This window comes from Cryptomeria japonica, chromosome 6 (genome assembly GCF_030272615.1).
Source record: "Cryptomeria japonica chromosome 6, Sugi_1.0, whole genome shotgun sequence".
Classification (NCBI taxonomy): domain Eukaryota; kingdom Viridiplantae; phylum Streptophyta; class Pinopsida; order Cupressales; family Cupressaceae; genus Cryptomeria; species Cryptomeria japonica.
Window position 1 is genome coordinate 424,724,818 of NC_081410.1, and position 23,441 is coordinate 424,748,258.

The following is a 23,441-nucleotide window of genomic DNA, read 5'->3' on the forward strand; positions in this document are numbered from 1 at the left end:
TAACTCTCTTCTAAAATTCAACTTCTTCATATTCAATAAATTTTCTTTGCCTTTTATTCAACAAACTTGTCAAACTCATATCTACAAGAACTTTCATCCTGAATGCTACTAATAGACTTAAATTTATAGAATTTTGTTCACACCAACTTGCCATTTTTCACAGTTTTTTTAAACCTTTCATAACCAGACAACCGGGGTTCAAATCCTAGCAACGGAAGCGTAGCACTTTCCAAAGTTTGTACAGAGTCAGATAGCAAAATTTTATGGTTTTACCGAACTTTGTGATAACCAAAGTTTGTACAGAGTCAGATAGCAAAATTTTATGGTTTTACCAAACTTTGTGATAACAATTGTTTTCTACCTCCGTTGTCGTCTAGTCCGGTTAGGATATCTGGCTTTCACCCAGACGACCCGGGTTCAAATCCCGGCAACGGAAGTTAAGATTTTTGCTAGATAGATTCAAATCTCTGTATAACATAATTTTCTTTTTTGGTTGGAGAACTGCATCATCGAACTTTTTCTTTTATCTGCGAATGTGTGTGTGTATTATATTGATCGGTGGACTATATCGTGGGTGGTTTCCTCATCTCAGAGCAGATATTAATCATCCTTCACAACTCATTGCTCTATGGAGTATGAAACACATAAATACATTTCAGTTACTGATTAAAGTGAGTGGGTGTAACACAAAAAGGATAAAAAATGTTATCAGCTAGCGTTGCCGTTCTCGTTGCATGTTTTAAAAAATATTTGTTTGAATGCCTAAGTGAATTTAAATAAAATCTCAAACATTGAAGCTTGGAAGTATTCCTGAAGGTAAAGATATTTATTGAAATGGAGATGCGGGGTATCGATCCCCGTACCTCTCGCATGCTAAGCGAGCGCTCTACCATCTGAGCTACATCCCCATGTTCTTCTTTTTATCTTTTTTGCAATGTTTCGAAGTATTTTCATGCTTCCTTTCGTGTATTTTCTAACTGAATGCGAAATTTTGCTGGAAGGCAGTTTGTTGTGAAGTTTTTCTCTTTCGTGAATTTTGCTTCCATATGTGTTTTTATATATTGCTCAACCACAAGGTCGGAGGTTCAAGTCCTGTAGCGTGTGCTTTAACATTTGTGACCCTCAACTTTGACTTTTTGTGAACTTTTTGTTTAACATTCGCTCACAAAATCTCAAATTCAAATGCAGTTTTAATCTGAAGATATAATCTGAAAGTTTTGTGTGTTTTTTCTCAAAAAATCTCATTGTAACATATACTGCAATAATTTATACCATAAATTTAATGAGAGTAGTACACGTTTGGTCTTTTGTTCTGTTCTATTGCAGGAAATAGATATGCCTAAAACCCTGGCCATTCTTTGGTTTCCACAAAAGATGGCAAGAAACATATCTATCTATTATGATCAATTTTGAAAATTAAATACATTGCTTTTCGGCTAGCCTTAAATAGCACACACCAAGGTTTGACTTTAGTGTGTGCTGGCTCATGTGGGCTCCACTTACAAACACTGTTCCGTTTTCCGTTGCCTGTCCTCTTCAAAACTTGCACAAAGTTTTAGAAGTGGCGGTTTCCCACTTGTCCTCCTGGAAATTGCTTTTGAGTGTTTTAATTTTAGGTTTTAGAAAGCACATGTAATTCTAATAGTAAAATTGACCATTATAAATGTATAACTTGGTATATCAATTAGTATTATTATTTATATAATATTATTAAATAATTATATCATATTAGATGCATAAATAGTAGGTAAACTAGATCCTAAGTAAGATTTGATCAGGATTTCTTAGATACAGGATTTGACATGTTATAGATTTTTGAAGACTGTCTTAGTGAGTTTTAGAAGCAGCATGAGTTTATAATTGGAGGTCTGTTAGAAAGATTTTGGCAACTCTAGGCGGAAGAAAGCAGAAGAGCCGATGCAGAATGGTACCGTTTGTAGGTATGATTTGTATGAACTGTGAAGAGACATTGGTGCATCAGTGTATAGTCCTTTTTAATGTAGAAGAGGATATTTATGAGGTGATTTTGGAAATGGTTGATATTTCGCTTAATCTGGAGAGACACTGGTGTGATGGGTTCATCTATGAAGTTGTGTTAGTGTCGTTGGTTGACATTTTGGAATCGAAGGAGAGATGTGTGGAGATGTTGGGTCATTTTGGGGGCATTTTGTGAAAGAAGATTATGGGGACACGGTGGCTACGCTTTGTGTGAACTGCAAGATGGAGTCAAGGAGAGTATCCTGAAGGTTTATTTCAACCCCTCAAATTACTACTCATCAAATTCAGAAGAGGAGTTTGAAGCGGAGGAGGATCAGAGAGAGGTAGATGAGGATTCCAACATGCAAGATCTGAATGACAACAACGAGGAAAGGGAGGAAAGGATGAGGAGAGTTGCGAAGAGGAGGAAGAGAGAATTTGTCAAGAGGGCATGGTTGATCTTCAGAAATGGGGTGATGAATGGCAACCTGACTGAGTTCAGGCAACTTAAGAGCTCCGAGGATTGGTGGTTGTGAGAGGCATCCTCTGATAATCTATTCAATTTTGGAGAACTAGCTTCTCAGTTGTTGCACTTCTTGATGAATGGGTAACGTTGTTGGTTGTATATGTTGTTCGTATGTGATGATTGTATACTGAGTTGGGCCTATTTTGGGATTAGGTTGTTGTCAGTGTATGAGAAGATAGAATGTTGAGTTATGGAGTAATATAGGGAGCTATCCCCATTAAAGATAGCACTTACCTTTAAATATTTATATATATATATATCATATTGTTAATTTATAATTAAATAAATTCTCTTACCCCAAATCATCGAACCTGTGGGAAAATTTGTTAGGATGGACGACTCAAATAGACTTATCCCCCATCTTGATGCCAGAATGTTGGTGTCAATCAAGCCGGGAATTGATATACCCGATGATCTGAATCTTAAGATTGAAGATGAAGTATATTCATGCCCTCTAGAAACCCTAGGAGGGCTAAATGCTTGCTTTGTATGCAAGAAAGAAGGGTACCAACGTAAAAAATTGCCCTATTATTAAGAAAAGAAATGTTGAAAACAAGCCCAACCCCTCTAAGGCGGACCCCCAGAATCTTAAAAACACCGAATCCATGCCACAATTGGTAAATGGAACTGATACCACCTCCCCGCCTGCTAACGACCCCCCCGTAATTACTATGAATAATCCGTTTAAAGGGCGGTTGGAAACTCTGCCTCGGGCTTGAATAATGAATACCCTAGCCAGGGTTGCTCCAATGTTAGCCCCCTCCAACCCATGCCCACCCCCTTATTTTCTCTTCCATGGACACTAGCGAAACCCCCTCTGACGATGGCTTTCAATTAACTATCAGCAAGAAATGGTGAAGGAAAAATGCTCAGGACCCTGCGGCTGAAAAAATCCAATCTGGTGATAAACAAAGTAACCCTAGGAAAAATGCCTCCTCCCATTCTTCAGTTGCTTATCAAAACTTGAACCATTCAAAGGTCAAGTCCATAATTAAGAATTTTGAGGGCACCAACCTTGGCAGTACTGTTACGGACTCTGGGGTTGGCTCTATTAAAATGGTTCATAGACCTGGAACTCCCCTAAGTTCCTCCTTTATGATTCCCATCTTAGTACCTCCTCTAGATCTCGATAACACTACTGACAAATGTAGTGTCCCCAAAGTGTTTAATGAAATTGATGACTCCTGCGTTATCCAAATCATTCTTGCTAATACTACAACTACCCCTAAGATGTTCCCTAATACGCTCCCTTCCTTCAATACATCATCCGAGTCTTGCACGAATTTAAGTAAATCTACTCACCTAGGTCAGAATGGGGAAGGGATCATTGATCCCCTGACTGGTTCCTCCCCTAGTGAGGAGGAGGAAGACCAGTTGGATCATAACTCTATGGCTAAGAAAAAAGGGAGACCTTTTGGATCCAAGAATAAGAAGGGGATTAATCCTCCCACAATCCCTAACACTCCCATGAATCCTTGTAGCTATAAGGTTGTCGGTAGCTCCTTAACCCCCTCTCATTAATGATGAAGTGTATTTCATGGAATGTGAGAGGGTTGGAGTCACCCGACAGGAAATTTATCATGAAAAGATTCCTTGACATGCATAAGGATACGGATTTTCTTTTACTACAAGAACTAAAAGCTACTAATTTTACTCTTGAAACTACACTTGATTATGTTTGGAAGGATGCCATTGAAGTCTGTTCTAATCACCCTAGAGGCAAGGGTGGTGTTGGGCTCCTTATTAATCCCAAGTGGTCCAGTCTCATTACTGACAGGGGTATCTCCCCCTACAATAGTGTTGTCTGGAGCTCCATCAATCTGAAAGGCACTCATTTTGGGATATGTTCTGTGTATGCTGCTGATGATTATAGAGAGGATTGTTTTATGGGATTGGCTTAGATCTCTCCCAGACATTCCCTAGATAATTGCGGGGGATTTCAACATGGTTGAAAATAATTTTGACAAAATTGGTGGCCTACCTTTTGCATGGAACAATTTGGAAAGAGAGCATTAGAATGGGCTGAAACTACATAAATCTCTGTTTGATCCAATGGAGGATCTTGGACATTCGCCCCTCGACCTTTGGCACACCTGGTGCAACTATCAAAAGGGTGAGAATAGAATCTACTCTAGACTGGATCGCTTCTATGCTAATAAAGAGAGTTTATCCTTCCTCCCTGATGCCCAAGGTAGGTCTGTTTCTGTTTGGCCTACGACCTTGTCCGACCACCACCCTATTATGGCTCTTCTTAATATTAAAAATGCTATGAATACCCATGTCAACAAGTCCAATAAATTTATGCTTAATACTTCCCTCCTCAAGGATCAGGATGTCTTGACCTCCCTACTTCTCATCAGACTCCTTAACCTTCAGAACAAGCTCCTCTCTTCTCATGTTGATAGAGGGAACCTTAATGTGAATTCCTGGCAAAGAACCCTACAGACTATAGGGTAGAAAAAGGCAAAAGACTTCATATTTGCTGAAAAATCTCTCACCAACCAATTACATTACTTAGAACTTGACATCCAAAACAACCCTAGTTGCGCTATCAAGGCTACTCATGTTTCACATGCTAGGGAAGCTCTTAGAAAACACCAGCAAGTCAAGATCTGTGGGGATATGGTAAGGGTCCGCACCCATTGGCTACAATATGGGGAGAAGGGCTCCAAATTCTTTTTTAATCTACTTAAGCATAAACAGTCCAAGGAAAAGATTGATAGGTTGATTATTGACGACAAGGAAATTATTGACCTCCCCAGTATCAAAGGTGCTTTTGAACTATTTTACAAAAACCTTTTCACTTCTGAAGATAATGCCAATGCTAAGGACATTAGAGATAAGTGCAGAACCATGATCCCCACTAGGATCTCCCCTGAAGACTCCATCCTCCTCAACCAAAGGGTATCTGTTGAGGAAATCGCTACTGCTATTAACTCCCTGAAATCTAACAAAGCACCGGGCCCAGATGGCCTCCCTATTGAATTCTATAAGGCCAATCTAGAATGGATTGCCAATGACCTACATGATGTTTACTCCGAAGCTTTCAATAATGGCACCCTTGGTGCTAATATTAACAAGGGGATCATCAAATTGATACCCAAGGATGGGGATAGAGCTTTAATCAAGAACTGGAGGCCTATCACCCTCCTCAATGTCTCCTACAAAATTTTGGCTAAAGTTATTGCCCTTCGACTTGAAAAGCTCCTCCCTAAATTCATCTGCCCTACCCAAACAGGCTTTATCAAGGGCAGATATATCCTTGTGAATCTCATCACAAGCTGGGAAGCCATAGATTGGGCTAAGGCTTCTAACCAAGACACTGCTATATTTTTACTGGATTTTGAAAAAGCATATGAATGTGTGGAATGGGACTTTGTCATCATGATGCTACAAGCCTTTGGGTTTCCAGTTAACTTCTGTAAATATGTTAAGGTCCTTCTCCAGGATGCCTCGGCTCAAATTGAAGTCAATGGATCCTTATCTCAAAATTTTCAACTTAGTAGGTCTATCAGACAAGGCTATCCACTTGCACCTGCTTTATTTGTCATTGCGTCAGATGCTCTATACTATCTTCTCAGGGACAATTCTCTATCCCCCTGTGTCCAAGGAGTTAATCTCCCCGATGACTCCAACCTCCTCAACATTCAGTTTGTGGATGATACTACCCTATTCCTTGAACTTTCACCTCAGAATATTGACAACCTTGTTCAAAAGCTTAAAACCTTTGGTATTATGTCTATAGCTAAAATCTCCCTTGCCAAGTCTACCCTCCTTTGCTAGAAAGATAAACCCCTTGACTGGCTTAGTCCCCATGGGTTTCAATGGGGAGGCCCCAACAAAATTGTCCGATGCCTCGACATCCCTTTCTCTGTCTCTCCCTCTCTTAAAGAGATGTGGCAGTGGATTAAGAGTAAGATTGATAGAAAACTACATAGATGGGACAATAGGTTCCTCTCTCTTACTAGAAGAGTCCAGATCTGTCAGAAAATTCTCTCCTCATATAGTGTCTACTACTCCTCCGCCTAGATGTTCAATAATTATCAAATCCTTGATGTCCAGAAAGCCATAAGGCAGTACCTTTGGTCTGATGGCAAAGCTGGGAAAAAAATGCATGCGGCTAATTAGAAATGGTGTCACATGACTAAGAGAATGGGTATCCTTGGGCTAAAGGATCTCAAGATCCAAGGTATTCCCCTCGCTGCGAAATGGATTTTTCATGCCCTAGATGGCATGGAACCCTGGAAAGTCTTGATTAGAAACAATATCGAGAGAGGTGTCCCTAAGAATGCTAAGTCCTGTAAAGCCCTTCCCCTTGCTGACCTGGTGGTAGGTAGCTTTCCTGTTTTCGTGCAAGGCTCATATGCCTTTAAGTCCATTTGGAAAGCCTGGGAGCATATTATACATCTTATTGACAGTCCTAGTGTTAGCAGCAATGGTACTATTCATGGAGAAAGGTCGATTTGGTGGAACCTCTTTCGTGCTAATAAACCCCTAGCCCTTACCCAAGGCTGCTCGACCAAGCTTTGAGCCAGAGCCGACATCAGGGTCTTTGAGGACTTATTTGAGAACGGTGTATTAATCAGCTAGGAAGAGCTCAGCGCTTCCTACAATCTGCCTCCCACCCAAAAAAAACATACCATATGATTAAGAATGCCTGTGCTACCCTTGCCCTGCCCTCTAGTACTGATCTGAACTCTCACTGATTCTTGACTCTCAAATGGAAAGATGGCTCTCTCCTACCCAATGCTAAATGTCACCCCATATATGACTTGATCTCCAATGACGACTCTATTATTAACCATTTCAATATCTTGTGGTACTTGAACCTGCCTGACAACTCTTGGTATAAGTGCTTTACTCGTCTATGGAAAAGCCCGCTTCCCCCTAAAATTCAATGTTTTAAATGGAAGCTTATTATTGATAGACTTCCGTTAAGGAGAAATCCTCTCAGTACTGATATGTGTTCCCTTTGCAGAATACCTGAGACCGACAGACACATTTTTTTTGACCACTCCTTCGCTAGGGAGGTTTGGTTAATGTTTGGTTTTTACATTCCTAGTCATGTGGATATTTTTAGCATTATTACTGGTTATATTGATGGACTAAAAAAGGATGCTAATTTATTCTAGTTTATCTTATCTTCATATATTCTTTGGTTCATTTGGAAGCTGTGAAATGAGGACAAATTTAATGGCAATGGCAAAGGTCTTACTGAGCCTCTTCGTAGACTCACTTTTTTTTAAATTGCTTCGCAGGTCTGCTTCTTGATGAATGTTGAAAGGCATAAGTTCCTTCGGTTCCTGCAAGATGGTCACACCACTATGTTCATTTATGAGATGAAGGATGGCTACGAGTGGAGGAGGCTTGCGAACAACCAGTCTTCCTTTGAAAAGGCTCTAAAGAAGTTGCAAAAAGAGATTAACAACAATAGGATGTCCGAGGCTGACCACATTGCCATGCTGTCTCAAATCCAGGATCGAAAAAAGGTGATCTAGATGGAAGGGGCCCAAGGGTGGACCACTTGGATCGATCCATTCGATCACATTATGCAGTAGTGCTTTGGATCCTCTTTATGCTGTCCTTTTTTGACTTTGGACTACTTTCAGTAATGTAATACAGTTCCTCAGTGGTTTTGATGGTTGAGGTGTAGCCTCTCCTTTCTACAACTAGTTGTATTTTGTTTACTCTCGATCTTTAATATAAAAAAAATTAAATAAATTCTACTACATAAAATTGAGAAATTAAATTTATTATATATATCTCATGTCAAGAAAAAACTAATAAAATTAATAAAATGAGATTTTATATATAGTAAGCACTTAGAAAAAGAAATTTTAAAATGCATAATTGTTTTTTATTATGTATAACTAAATAATTTTTCAATATATTAATTGTTATTTATATTTTAATAAATAACAATTTCTTCAAGAAAATTTGGTACGTTCATATTCTACAACATTAAATTGAGATATTATAGTTAAAATTTTGTTCAATAAATAAGAAAATGTATATTAGAAGAATATATCTTTAGGTGTCTAATAAATGCAAAATTTGATATTATTAGCTCTCTCTTTTTTAATTATGGTAATGCTAGTATTTTTTAGTTGACAGTTGAGTTACAACATATCAATTTGGTGTAGGTTAGAATATAATTTGAGATAATAGATTCTTGCAAGACATATTATCACAATCTTATAGTATTGTAATAAAAGTATTGTTGTATAGTTGATAGATAAACCATGACAATAATTTAGACCTATATATAATAATGACATTTTAGATAAATAAATACTTAAATTTAAAAATAACATAAATAAATAATGTGTGTATATGTAATGTAGTACACTATGATATATAATAATACAAATCATATTAATGTAACTTTATATATTTATAGAAGATTACATAGTTCTATAGATCTATATTTTTTTAACCTAGTCCTAATTTTAACCCTCACCATAACTATGACCTTAATTTTAAATTTAATATTAATTTTCACCTAACTCTAATTCTATCCCAAATGCTAACCCTAAGCATAATTATCATCCTAGTTCTAACCCTAAGAATAAACCTAATTCTAACATTAATATAATCTAATTAAACTCCTAATTATATGTAACCCTATTTCTACCCTTAATCCTAACAATAATCATACTAACACTCATTATAATCCTAATTCTAACACGAACTATAACTATAATAATTGAGAACTATAATAATTAATAAGAATTAAGGTGAAAGTTATAATTTAAATAATAATTATTTAAATAGAATTGCAATTAATAATTTTCAAATATAATAAAAAAATTATTTATCGTAATATTAATTTAAATTAATAGTTACTTAATTGAAATATTTGAAAAAATATTAACTAAGATTATATTATAATACAACTGATAAAAATATTTGTACTTTTTAATGAATAAATTTAATGTATATTGTAACTTTTAAATTACATAATTATAAAATTAACATAATCCATATAGTGCTAGTTAAAGTTCTAGCTTGGAATAAATTTTATTCTAACTTAATTTTAACTTTTAGTGTAAAAAATATTAAATGAATTAAATGAATTAAATATTTTAATAAAAATAAAAATAAAATTTATTAAAATTATTAGTATTATGCATAATAGTAATTATAAGATACAATGATGTAATTTGCAATAAAGTGTTACAATAGATTCTAACAATTAATTTAAGTGAAAATGATTATTTGAAAAGATAATACTAAAATACTTATTTATCAAATACTGATAAAATATTAAATTATAGTTTAATATTTACAGAAAAATATTATGTTAAAAATATGTTAATAAATATTAAATATTTGAAAGAAGATTTTAAAAATATAAGAAAGATGTTAATAAAACTCTAGTAAATTAGATACATAATAATTTAAAAAAACTATATTTTCATTATTCTAAACAATTTCTAATATATTTTTTCCTTTTTATGTACAACTTTTGATTTTAATATTTAGCTATAAATAAAAATTAATATAATATAATATAATTAAATTAATTAATATAATTATATAAATAATAATTAATATACTAGGAAAAAGGTCAGATAGAATGAAGGGGAGATCGGCTCTGCAAAAACCTTTGGATGCTAATGGCGGTGCAGAGGGTTTTGCAGGGAATTCGAAAGGGAGGCTTTTCGTAGAAGAAGATGAGATGGTGGTGGATCTCATGGAGGAGATGGAGGAAGATAGACAGATCTGGGAAGATCAAGTGGTGATCGTAAGGATTATCGGCCTTAACTGGTCAAGGAAAATTATTAGACTATTGGTAGAAGAGAAGTGGGGTGATCGGATCGTAATCAAATTTATTCCGAAAGGCTTTTTTGTGGCGCTTTTTGAAAATAAATCGAAAAGAGATCGTATCCTTAATCAGGAGAATTGGTTTGCAGATAAGCATGCAGTGTACCTACAACCCTAGACACCGAATTTTGATCCCATCCCCCTGGCAGTCTATTCATGTCCGAAATGGGTAAGCCTTTATAATATGTCGATTGAATACTGGGGTGAGGTCTTTCTGGAGAAGATCGGTAGAATGCTTGGGACGGTGCTGGAGATAGACATTAACGATGAGAACGATCTGTGTAAGTATGCTAGATTAAGGATAGCGGCAGTCAGGCGTATCCCAGAGTACATTACATTACACTCATCGAATGGTGTGTGGAGACAACAGATAGAAGTTGAAAAAGAGATTCGTCATTGTCCCAGATGCGGTAGCAAGTTTCATGGAGCAGAGGAATGCAGAATGTTTGTTAGAAAGGATAGGAATCCCTTTAGGAGATCAGTGCAAATATGGAGGCGAAAGTTGGAGAAAACGGTTTCAGATTCAGTTGCAAAGAATCAAGAAATTAGATCTCCTCTGCAACAACAAAAGAAAGGATCATTATCATCAATGAAAGTCAGAGAAGATCCGCAGTTGGATTACAAGAATGCAGCCATTCACATTTGTCCAGTTGAGGAAGGGGAGTCCTCCAGGCAAGAAGTCTTTGGAGCCATGGAGGGAGATGTAGACCCGTCTTCCCCCATAATTAACAACTTTTGCAAAGGGTTATCTGATACGGAATTTGAACTGGATAAGGACTTTGAGGAGGAATTATTTCAAGAGGATGCTTTGGATAATGTTGACCTGAGATGTATCAGTCAGTCGGCTAACATCCTTCTAGGTAAAGCCAAAGGATTCAAAGGCAGGAGGAGCACCTGTCAAAAAAGGGAAGACAACGCTAAAGAGAAGGGCATTGTTAGTGTATTCGATTTCATGAGGAAAGCTAAGGAAGAAGGGCTCTCCCTTGGAAAGAGTTGAAGACCATTATGTGGAATGTCAGGGGTCTATCGACTCCTGATAAAAGATGCTTGGTTAAACAAGCATTTTGTAGATGTAATTGTGACATTATTGCCATCCAGGAAACTAAGCGTAGTATAGAGAATGCAAATTATTTTATTAAGTCTTGCAAAGAATGGGAGGGTGCATTTCAAGAAGCCAATGGAGTCATTGGCATTCTGGGCGTTATATGGAATCCTTCCTTGGTCAAAGTGACATTAACAGAGAAAGACAAACATTGGATGTTATGCACTATTTACAGCTTGAAGGAGAATATGGAATTCCCTTTAATAAATGTTTATGGACCTACAAAAACTCAAGAGAAGTACCAGGTTTGGTATGTCCTTTCAAACAAAATCTCTGATATGAGGAATGATAGGATAGTAGTGGTTGCTGATTTTAATGCCTTGCTTGATTTAGATGAGAAGAAGGGAGGCTTGACAATGTCAAACAAGGTCATGGAAGAATTTCGTGAATTTGTCGTACAAAATCATTTGATGGATGTTTTCCCAAAGAATGGGCTCTTCACATGGACTAACCGGAGGGAAAATTTTGCACACATCTAGGAAAGATTGGACAGACATCTCATTGGAGAATCCTGGTTGGAGTCGTCCTTTCAGGTAGAGGTATCCATTCTCCCAATTTCTCTCTTAGATCATTTTCTTGTGGAGCTTAAATGGAGAGAGGCTCCAATTAAAGGAAGTAGCAACTTCAAATTTTTGAGTATGTGGTGGAGAGATGGTGAGATCATTGCACATCTCGAGCAATGGTGGAAAGAAAGTAATATTTACAGGGGAACCTCGAGTTATAGCTTTGTGAAAAGACTAAAATTCTTAAAGGATAAGATTAAAGTATGGAATAAAGGTTCTTTCAAAAATATTTTTGCAGAAAGAAATAGAGTTGAGGAGGAACTATCTTGATTAAATTCTGTCACTATAACCTCCGGGATGTCTTATGATACGTATCACAAAGAATTAGCTCTCAAGAAGGAATTGGTAGAGATTCTTCTTAGAGAAGAAATTTTTTGGTGTGATAAATCCAGAGAGCTTTGGATTAAAGAGGGTGACACGAATACCAAATTTTTCCATGCTTCGGTAAAAACTAACAGGATGAAGAACAAAATTGTCTCAATCACAGATCAAGAAGGCAAGTGGCATTCTTCTCCTAAAGCCATTGAGGAGGTAGCGGTGAAATTTTTCAAGAACCTTCTTGGTGATGTTAACGGGCACAAACCATCTCAACCCCATTCGATGACAGATATTATTCTAAATGAGATCTCAGAGGAGGACAACAAGTCGCTATGTTGTCCATTCACTTTAGAGGAAGCTAAAAAGGTTGTCTTTGACTTGCATCCAAACAAAGCTCTGGGCCCAGACGGGTTCACAGTGGAGTTTTTTCAAAAATGCTGGGAGTTTATGGGGAATGACATTCTCAGAATTTTGGAAGATTTTAGAAAACAGGGGAAGTTTGTTAAGGAGATAAATCATACCAACATTGCTCTGATCCCTAAAAAGCGGGTTTGTTCTTCCATTGTAGATTTCAGGCCCATTTCCTTATGCAATTCTTTGTATAAAATTCTATCCAAGGCCATGGTGAACAGGCTTAAACCGATTCTGATGAAGATCATTTCGTCAGACCAACATGGATTCACCCTGGGTCGAGAAATCATGGATAGTATAATTATGGCAGCGGAAACTATTCATTCAATGCATTCCTCCAAATTCCAAGGTATGATCATTAAATTAGATGTGTCTAAGGATTATGATCGAGTCATGTGGAGCTTCCTATCTGAGGTTCTTAGGAAATTTGGATTTGATAAAAGATGGTTGAAATGTATTGAGCACTATATTTCATCAGTAAACTTTTCAATCTTAGTTAATGGATCCGTGTGCGGCTTCTTCCAAGCTACTAATGGTCTTCGGCAAGGAGACCCTTTGTCACCCTTTTTGTTTGTTCTTATGGCAGAAGTGCTCGGTAGACAAATAAAAAGCAAGGTCGGACGAGGTCTATGGAAAGGATTCTCAATTCATGAAAGATTGGATTCGATCTCCCATTCGCAATTTGCGGACAATGCTATTCTCTTCGACACAGCAATGGAAAGAGAAGCTCATGTCATCAAGAGTGTGTTAGAATATTATGAAAAGGATTCAGGGTAGTGCATGAATAAGCAAAAATCAAGGATATTCTTCCTCAACACAAACAAGAGAACTCAGAGGAAGATAGAGGGAGTGTTGCAATTCGGTCAAGGAAGTTTTCCTATTAAATACCTTGGGGTTCCTTTGTTTGCAAGAAAACTGGACAACAGAATGTCGGAAGAAGTGGTCAATAAGTGCAAAGCCAAATTAGCTTTATGGAAGAACAAATGGCTTTCGCAAGCGGGGCGGATTCAAATGATTAAATCTGTTTTGTCTGTAGTTCCTATCTACTACATGTCATGTTATAGAGTATCTAGCAAGGCTTCGTCGGCACTAGATGGAATGCTCAAAAAGTTCATTTGGGAAGGCTCGAAAGAGGAAAAAAAGATCCCATTGATCAATTGGGAAATTGCCTGCATGCGCGAGGAAGGTGGGGCAGGCCCCAGGAAAATGAATTTTCAGAACTTGGCTCTTGGCGCGAAACTTGCTTGGAAGATCTATAATTTTCCCCAAAAAGGTTGGTACAAGTTGATGGCTTTTAAATACTTGGACTCGAATGAGCCAGAGAGAATATTCACAATGGCAAACTCGATTGGAGGTTCACCGATATGGAAGTTCATTTGGGAAAGCAGGAAGATTATAACATATCACCTCACATGGAAGATAGGAGATGGGCGTAAAGCAAAGTTCTGGAGGGACTCTTGGAATGGAGAAAAAGCATTGGTAGATGAGATTGAGGATCAAGACTGGATCAATGAAATAGAGGCAGCTATGGGAGTTTTGTGGCAGATTATGTTCAAGAAGATTGTCGTCCAAATTCTCCAATAATGTGGAAAAGGATTGGAGAAAGGCGAGACAACAACAGTGTGAAGGTGGCTGAGATTCTCAACAACAGGAAAATCTATATTTTGTTTGAAAATGACTCCCTTATCTGGAATGCTGCTAAATCAAGTAATTACAAGGTTAGTTTGGGATATGAACTGCAAAGAAAGAGACAGAAGGACTGCAATTGGCCTGCCGTTCTATGTTGGGACAAATGGGTGTTACCTAAAGTTGGTGCCTTCCTTTGGATTGCATTGCATGGAAGAATTCTTACAAGTGACAGACTGAAATCAATAGGTATAGTGGGGCCCAGTAGATGTTGTTTTTGCAAAAAAGAGGAAGAATTCGCAGAACATTTATTGTACAGTTGCTCTTATTCAAGGCAGTGTTGGGAATATTGGTTACAGTTGAAGCTTCAGAACTATATGGTGTATAAAAGTACTTTCAAAGATTTTATCTTTGCTTGGCCGACGGGGAGCAAGTTCTCAAAATGGGGAAGTCTGTGGATTACTAGCCCATCTATGGTTGTTTGGCATGTGTGGAAAGAGAGAAACATAAGGGTATTCAGGGAGGAAGAGATGGAGGGCACTCTTCTTATTAATAAAATCCAAGCGGTAATAGAAGAAACTATTAATGGTAAGATCTACGGAAGTAGATTTAAATATTATTCTAAATGGGATATGGAGATGGAGGAAATATAGAAGTTGAAACAAAGCAGTAGTCACCTTCAAGGCGTGAAACCAACGGAGCAGAAGAAAGTTAAGTGGACACCTCCCCCACCTAGGTGGAAAACATTGAACTTCGACGGAGATAGCAAAGGAAATCTAGGCTTATCTGGTTATGGTGCGGTAGTTAGAGATGAGAAGGGTAGCTTAGTTGGGGCAGTATGTGGTCAAGTGGGAATTGCCACTAATAACATAGCAGAAATAACTGCTCTAGAGGAAGGTTTGAAATGGGCCTCATCTAATGGAGTTACTAGGGTGGTCATAGAGGGTGATTCAAAAGTTATCTTAAGCGGGATAATCAAAAAAGGATTTACGAATTGGCGGTTAAACGCTTGGATCTCGAGGATATATGGCCTACTTTAAAAGTTGACGGACTACCATCTACACCATACTTTCCACGAAGGTAATCAAGTGGCGGATTTTCTTGCTAACCAAGGGATCATAGAGACTCTGCCAGTAGTCATGTCATCGGCAAATGTAGGGAACGAAGATCTCCATAACATCTTGAATGACGACAGAGCCCATTTCTCAAAGATGGGGATACGGTGAAAATCATTACAAATTTTGTTTTTAGGATAAGAGAGGTACGCTCTTATCAACTTTATTCACACGGGCTAGGCAGTGGCTACTACGGTATTCCTTGACTGGTTTTGAAATCCCGACGGGAGAAGAGAGGACGGGTTTGGTTAGTTGGATGGTTCTAGAAGTGTTAGGCCTATTTATTGCAAAGTTAAGATCGGGCGGAGCAAGCATCTCTGAGAAGGCAAAATGGTGCATAGGTTCGGCCTAAGTCATCTCTGTCGCGAGGAGTCTTTGGAAGCCCAGTGAGAGCGTCTTTTCGATATTGACATTGAAGGTCAAAACACCATCCAAGGCTTTCTCAAGGACGCATTTAGTGAGAAGAGGCACTAGTGCGATGGTTACATTTATGAAACCATATTGTGCTTTCTGGTTGATGTTCTACCATCGAAGGAAGCATGTGTGCAGAAATTGGTGGGATTTGTGAGGGAAGAAGATGCAGAGGGTGTGGAGGGTGCGGTTCTGGAGGTGGAAGAGGAGTGGGCCAGCATTGTAGGCCCTTATTTCAATCCCACGACTATCCTATTGGGCGCAGAGTGTTCAGATTTAGAGGATGAAGCTCAGTTAGCCGCAGTAGCTCTCAGGCTCAAGAAGGAGGAGTTTATGGCAGAAGCATGGGAGGTCTTCAGGGTTGGGGTCACGAATGCCGATATGGGCTCGTTCAGGAGGATAATGCAAAAAGAAGATGGCTGGCTCTCGGGGGAGCACAGATAAGGTGCTACTATAGGAATGTGGGTGGCCACCATTTTAAGACAATTGTAATTCAGTTTTTTTAGTTAGTTTTTTTTGAGTGTGTCAGTCAAATATAATATGTAAATCTTTCTTTTTTGATAAATAGAGGACGCTATCCCCACCTTGATAGCACTTGATTAAAAAAAATAAAAAATTAATATACTAGACTATTCATTTATACTCTCTTATTATTAGAATTACATGTAGTACGTAGGTGCTTTAAAACTTAGAATTAAAACTTTTTAACATTTGATGTCCATGATATAGTCAACTAACATAGCATATAGCACATGCCTTTGAATGTGTAGACACTACACAAGCATCTCCAGCACAGACTTCGTAAACTTGTAATTGTTGGGAATGTGAAGCCCAACAGTCACAAGATCTTTCAGATTCTCTCAACTCTTTGTTTCCCAACTAAATATGATTCTTTAAATGCATGTGTGCAGCCATGTATGAGGTAGTAGATTGGATATCGGTTAATAGAATTTATTCCCTGCTTTCTAGTGGATGTGGCCATTAATAGTGAACCACATAAATGACTGTGTTATGCATTGTTGTCTTTTCGTTTATGTTATAGTTTCTTTATTTTGTTGTTAATTATAATGTCTTCTCTGCTCGTTCAAAACTAACAATTGGTATCAGAGCCATGTTGGCTTGAGCAGAGATGGAGGAAGAAGAAGAAGCTGAAATGAAACATCATGTACATTGGTCGGATGGCTGGAAAGATGAGGAGGATTCAGCTGAAGAAGAGGATGTCGAGGCGAGTGAGGAAGAACTTGAAGATGATGAGACATACGATGTCGAAAAATATCAAGAAGAGAAAATTATGCGGCTAAAGGAGGAAAATTTCTTACTGACGGATCAGTTGTATTTTATAGAGGATACCTTGGCAAGAATTTTGGAGGTTGAGACTTCGAGAAATTTAAGAGAAAAAGAACTAATGGAAATCTTAAATGGAGCAAAAGTAAATAAAGGCAACCTTGATGATATACCGGTTGATAGGCATGTTGAGATGGAGAATCTCATAATAGCTCTAGAAGATCATCATACAAATACGCAAGCCAAGATATTTTCTCTTCAAGAAGATTTGCAAAACGCTTCTTTGAGAGAAGCTAAGCTTCAGACCAAGTTGAAGGATGTTGAAGAAAAATTGTTGAATACCCAAGTAGAGGTTGCGGCTGAAGAGGGAGAAGACCTTTTTGCAGACAATTTCATAGAACAAGATGAACCTATGGAATTGGATGACGAAGTGCAGGATGAAAGAAGTTTTGATCAAATTATGATTGATGCAAGGGGAGCTACTTCTGTAAATAGAAAGCTTCGTGATCCAGACGATGATGCTGATTGTAGGCCATGGCGAAGACAACGTGTTGAGCCTCCAATCTCTGACCAGATTGAGGATAATGAGCCTCGTGATGTGGCGGGAGAATTTCCCCAGACCAAGTCTGGTTTGGGCCTTGTTTTGGATTGTTCTCAGGTTGTGGCGGAGATGGAAGTTGACCTCATTGAAGAGAGATTCACCAAGGAGGCAGAGTATGAAGAAAACGGTGGCAACGGCATGGTATCAGAGGTATTTGGGCATCCTGGGGAATTTGCTACGGAGTTTGTCTCCCAAGATAAGGAGAATATTACTCTGCAGAAAGTGCCTGTCAAAATGGGCATCGAGAAGAGGTATGATGCGGAGGAGCCCATACGAGGTTGGAGAATACGGGCTGATGAGGTTTTGGAAGCCACGAGGCCTGCTGGTAGTGTCGCTTTTGTGCAAAAAACAACGGAAGGATGTGAGGAAAGGGTCTTACATATTTCTGTTCCGACAATTGGAGATCAACATTCTGGTTTTTATGGGGCCATTGAAAGCCCATCACCTGCGCAGGATGCTTTGCTCAGGGTTCATGCAAAGATTATCAAAGATATGGATACTAGGAAGGATGCTAATGACATTATCGATACTCCATTGATTGTTCCCAATAACCAAGACTGGAGATTGGGGGCTGCAAGTATTTTTGAATTTGTTTTTGTTTTTGCCCAACTGGAATGCGAGAAGTCCACAATTGTTATTAATATGGAAGGGCAAAGGACAACGCCCCCTGTAGTTTCTTATACAAGAAACGAGGCCAGGCTTGTAGAGGAAAAAAGGAGTGAGGAAGATAAACCGACGTGGCTTAGCTTTCTCCAAAGGTTATGTGTGATGGGGCCTAGGCATATTGGTCCCAATATTTTGCTATCCCTTGAAATTCCAACTCGGGGGGGAGACATAAAATGTTTGGGTGGTATTTGCACTTCAAGCATTGGGCGTCTTTTGGAGGACAAGATAGGCCAAAGCACTGCAGAAGTTATACCAACTGTAGGTGGTGCAGCACTTTCTCCAACAACCGTTAAGGACTTTGAAGAAAATAATTTTCGTGTGAATTCAAAATTGCAATTTGAACTGGTGGACCAGTCTATCTCCAGCAGCTCTGTAAAATCCCGGCACTTCAGCACCCCAGACAGGGCTCGCCATGACTTTGTGGAGCAAAGAGGGCAGAGGTTACCACTCTCATCACAGAGATCACATTCAGTTTCTCCGCAGCGAACACAGTTGGCAGCTTCCAGAAGGTCTAGTTTCGATGCTCAGCAAGAAAGAGGGCAGAATTTGCCTTAGCGGCATCAGGCATCTCCCTTACAGCAGGGATGTAACTCTTCACAGTCTGGACAAAAGGAATTGCCAGAGAGTACGTTTCCAAGTGAATTAACAAATGGAGATTATATTAACATTCTTCAGTCCTTGGGGCAAACAATTCACATATTAAAACCCACAGGAGAAATAACTTATTGGAATCGCTTTGTGGAGCTGCTTTATGGATATTCGACATCAGAACCAGTTGGTCAGAATGCTATTGAACTTCTTGTGCACCAGAATAATTTTGATGTGGCAAATAGTATTATAGATCGAATCACAGTTGAAGAAAGTTGGAAGGGTCAATTTCCACTTGAAACGAACTTTGGAAAATCATTTTCAGCTGTAACGTCCAATATGCCATTTTATGATGAGGTAAATCTTACTCATTTTGGTGACAAGATGCTAGTTGCAAGGGGTGGACGTGGAGGAATTAGCTTCGATGAAATCTGCCAAAATAATAGAAGACTGTTGAGAGCTGTAAATATAGTTGACATCTGGGATGGCATTGATCATGCCCACCTTTACCAGCATGTGGAAATTATGATGGATGTGAGACTTCGTAATGAAACAGGTTGTTTTGGTTTTGGCATTCAGGAGAATATTGATTTGGGGATCACGTATGATCCCTTAACTGGTATATACAGCATGGACCTGGAGTGTGCTGGTTATAGTGCTGAGGAAATTGTTTTAAAAATGGAAGATGTTCAACAGTTAAGTTTTCTTCAGTCTGACGTGCTTTGGAAAAAAAAATCCAAAGTGTACGCGAGCAAAAATTCGCAAAGCTAAAATCTAGCAGACTGGTTGTGTTATCAATTTAGAATAGGAATGCAGGGAATGTCGTCATGCATGCCTGTGCCGGTTGGCCTTCACGGGGGAGATTGTTGGGAATGTGAAGCCCAACAGTCACAAGACCTTTCGGATTCTCTCAACTCTTTGTTTCCCAACTAAATATGATTCTTTAAATGCATGTGTGCAGCCATGTATGAGGTAGTAGATTGTTAATGTGTTAATCTTTAGGTTAAAACTTAGTAATTTTAGGTTAATTTTAGTTTTGTTTAATTTTATTAGTTTTTGTACAGTTATAACTTATTTGTTCCATCCTACAGTTTTTGTGTAACTGTGCAAACTGTTCGCTGCCTTTATTATGCAGCAAGTACTTCTTGAATACTAATCGAAAAGTGTTTCATTTTATTTTTGTCATTTCATTTACATTTCTGCCCTAACAGTGGTATCAGAGCGGAGAAATAAGAGCAGAGAATTCTACAGAAACAATAAATTGATTCAGGTGATATCAATTTATTTATTCTCTATTTTTAAAGGATTGAGAAGTTATTTTAAAGTTGCAGGCCTTGCAAATTGTGTTTATTTATTTTAAATTCAGAATGCAGTCTATTGTTTCATTGATTGGAGAAACTTTAACAGGAAAAGATAATTGGATGGAATGGCATAGAAAAATTGAAAACACTCTCATTTTTAATGATTTATGGTCTAAAATTTGTGATGGAAATGCCCAACCTACAACACCAATTGAGGCTAAAGAAAAAGAAATTTGGCAATATAAAAATTTCAAAGCTTTGGCTTTGATAAGAGCTTCTGTTAATGGAGATGTGTATCGACATATACAAGGATGCACATTTGCATGGGAAGCCCTTCACAAATTAAAAGATTTATTTGATTCTCATTCAGAATTAGAGTTTATTCAGTTACAATTAAAATTGTTTAATCTTGAATTGAAAAATGGTGATGTTATGAGTTTGGCTTCTGAAATCAGAGCTATAAAACATGATGTTGATGCTACGGGTGGAAAAGTTGATATCTATCTCACTGCTTTCATCAAGGCACTTCTTCCAACACATTCCACTTATCTAGAGTCTCTTCAAGCAAGTAATCAATTGAAAACCATTTCATTTGATAAATTGGTTGAAAAGTTAGCAGAACGTGAAAAAGCTTTTGGAAGGAAAATAGATAATACTACTGAAAATGTTTGTTTTGCTCATCAAAAAGAAAAATCTATCAATAAAATCTCTTCAAAGTATAGTTATAATGATAAAGGAAAAACTAGAGGTCAATGGAGGCAACATGATAATCAAAATGATAGGCAGTATTTATATTGTAAAAGATGTGGTAGAAAAGGTAGTCATGAAGCACATGAATGTAAGCTCTCATGGGACAAGATAGAAAGTTTTAGAGAAAATTCATTTAAACAGAAAGATAAAACAAAAATGCACAGTGATGATAAAATTTCAGAGGATAAAATTTCAGGAGCAGCCCAATTTGCTTGTGACAGTGATAGTGATCAATATGTGCTTTCTGTTTCAGATTTTACATCTAATTCCTCATGGTATGATTCTTGGATCTTAGATACTGGAGCCACACAACATATGACATTTCGGCGTGATTGTTTTGAAGAATTTCATGAAGGTGCCTATGGTCCAATTTATTTAGCAGATAAATCTAGTCTGAAACCTCTTGGAAAAGGAACTATTCAATTTAAGTTGCCTAATCTTCAAGACCTTGTGCTTCATGATGTATTATTTATTCCAGAATTACAACGAAATTTGCTATCATTAGTATTGATTCGACAAAAAGGCTATTCTATTTTCTTAAAAGATGGGCAGGTTGTTGTAAGAAAAACATCTAACAATCAAATTGTTTTCACTGGGTGTGAAGATGGAAGATTATTAAAATTAAATGGTGCATCTACTTCTAAAATTTTTGCATATCTTACTGAAGAAGAGAGTATATCACCAAGCCTTTTATGGCATGCAAGATTGGGGCATATTAGTTATGATAGCATTCATACCATGCAAAAGAATGGTATTGATGGTTTACCATTTTTTTCTAAATCAATTGAAAAATGTGAAGCATGTATTCTTGCCAAACAACATAAAAATTCTTTTCCTCATTCCACCTGGAGAGCACATAGAAAATTGCAACTCATTCATTCAGATTTGTGTGGGCCTTTACCAGTAACTTCTATTGGAGGATCTAAGTACTTTATGTTGTTTATTGATGATTATAGTCGCATGACTTGGATTTATTTTTTGCAGAAAAAATCAGAGGCTTTTGACACTTTTAAAAGATTTCGTGTTATGATTGAAAATCAGGCTCAATCTCAAATTGGTACTCTTCGAACAGATAATGGTGGAGAATTTACTTCTCTAATTTTTGAGGATTATCTTTGTCAAAATGGTATTCAGCATCATCTCACTATTCCAGGCACTCCTCAACAAAACGGTGTTGTTGAAAGAATGAATAGAACTATCATGAACATGGTTCGAGCAATGTTATATTTCAAAGGCATCAAGTTATATTTTTGGGCTGAAGCAGCAAGAACAACAGTCTATCTTCGCAATAGATCTCCATCATCTGCTCTTCACCAAACAACTCCATATGAGGTTTGGTTTGGTTATCCTCCAACTATTCGACACCTTTGAATTTTTGGTTCTATTTGCTATGCTTTGATTCCTAAAGAAAAAAAGGAATAAGTTGCATCATCATAGTTATAAGTGCATTTTTTTGGGCTATTCTGAAACTTCAAAAGCCTATAGATTATATGATGAAGTTCATAAAAAGTTTTTTATTGCTCGTGATGTTGTATTTTGTGAATCTTTCAAAAGTGATACACATATTGAAAATGAGTTAAAACAGCTTGATAAATTTGCCACATCTTCTCCTTGGATAGAAAATTCTTGTGAGATTTTACACTCTGGAGGAATGAATACATGTGTAGAACCTGCATCTCAAGCTACCTCAACTCATGATGCTTCACCTCTTCATGTACCAGAAGAAGCCCCTTCTCATAGTGATGTTCTCACTAATGATGAGCCTGACTCATTACCTCCCAATGAAGATTCTAATCTACAAATAGAAACATCTATTGTCCCACAAAAATCCTCTCATAGGTGGACCAAACAAGTTCAACAAACTTTGAAAGATTTGCGACCTGATGAAATAGGTAAAACAGGTACAAGAAGTTCTTATAAAGCAAGGCTACAACTACTCAACCTGATATTTCTTTTTCTGTTGGAGTTCTGTCACGATTTATGCAACAACCTAGAGAAACTCATTGGTTAGCAGCCAAACGGGTTCTTCGATATCTACAGGGCACTCAAAACTATGGGCTTAAATACTCCAAGATATCAAAATTTTCTTTGCTTAGTTATTCATTATGCAGGTGATATGGATGATGGAAAATCTACATCTGGTTACTTAATGTCTCTTGGTTCTGCTGTAATCTCTTGGAAATCTAAAAAACAACCAGTCCCAACTCTCTCTTCTGCAGAAGCAGAATATATAGTAGCATCTGAGGCAACTAGAGAAATCTTATGGCTTCGAAGAATTCTTGCAGATTTGCAGGCACCACAAGCTTCTTCCACACCACTCTTTATTGACACTCAATCTACTATAAAAATGGCTAAAAACCCACTGTTTCATGATC

The 23,441-nt window shown here is 37.6% G+C and overlaps 2 non-coding genes across 2 annotated transcripts; one reads left to right on the top strand and one right to left on the bottom strand.

The window, feature by feature from the left end:
* The first annotated feature begins 362 nt into the window (after positions 1–362).
* Positions 363–436, top strand: TRNAE-UUC (transfer RNA glutamic acid (anticodon UUC)). The gene has a single exon. It is a non-coding gene; the product is annotated as a tRNA-Glu (tRNA).
* Positions 437–835: 399 nt separating this feature from the next.
* Positions 836–908, bottom strand: TRNAA-AGC (transfer RNA alanine (anticodon AGC)). Its single transcript has one exon. It is a non-coding gene; the product is annotated as a tRNA-Ala (tRNA).
* Positions 909–23,441: the final 22,533 nt, after the last annotated feature.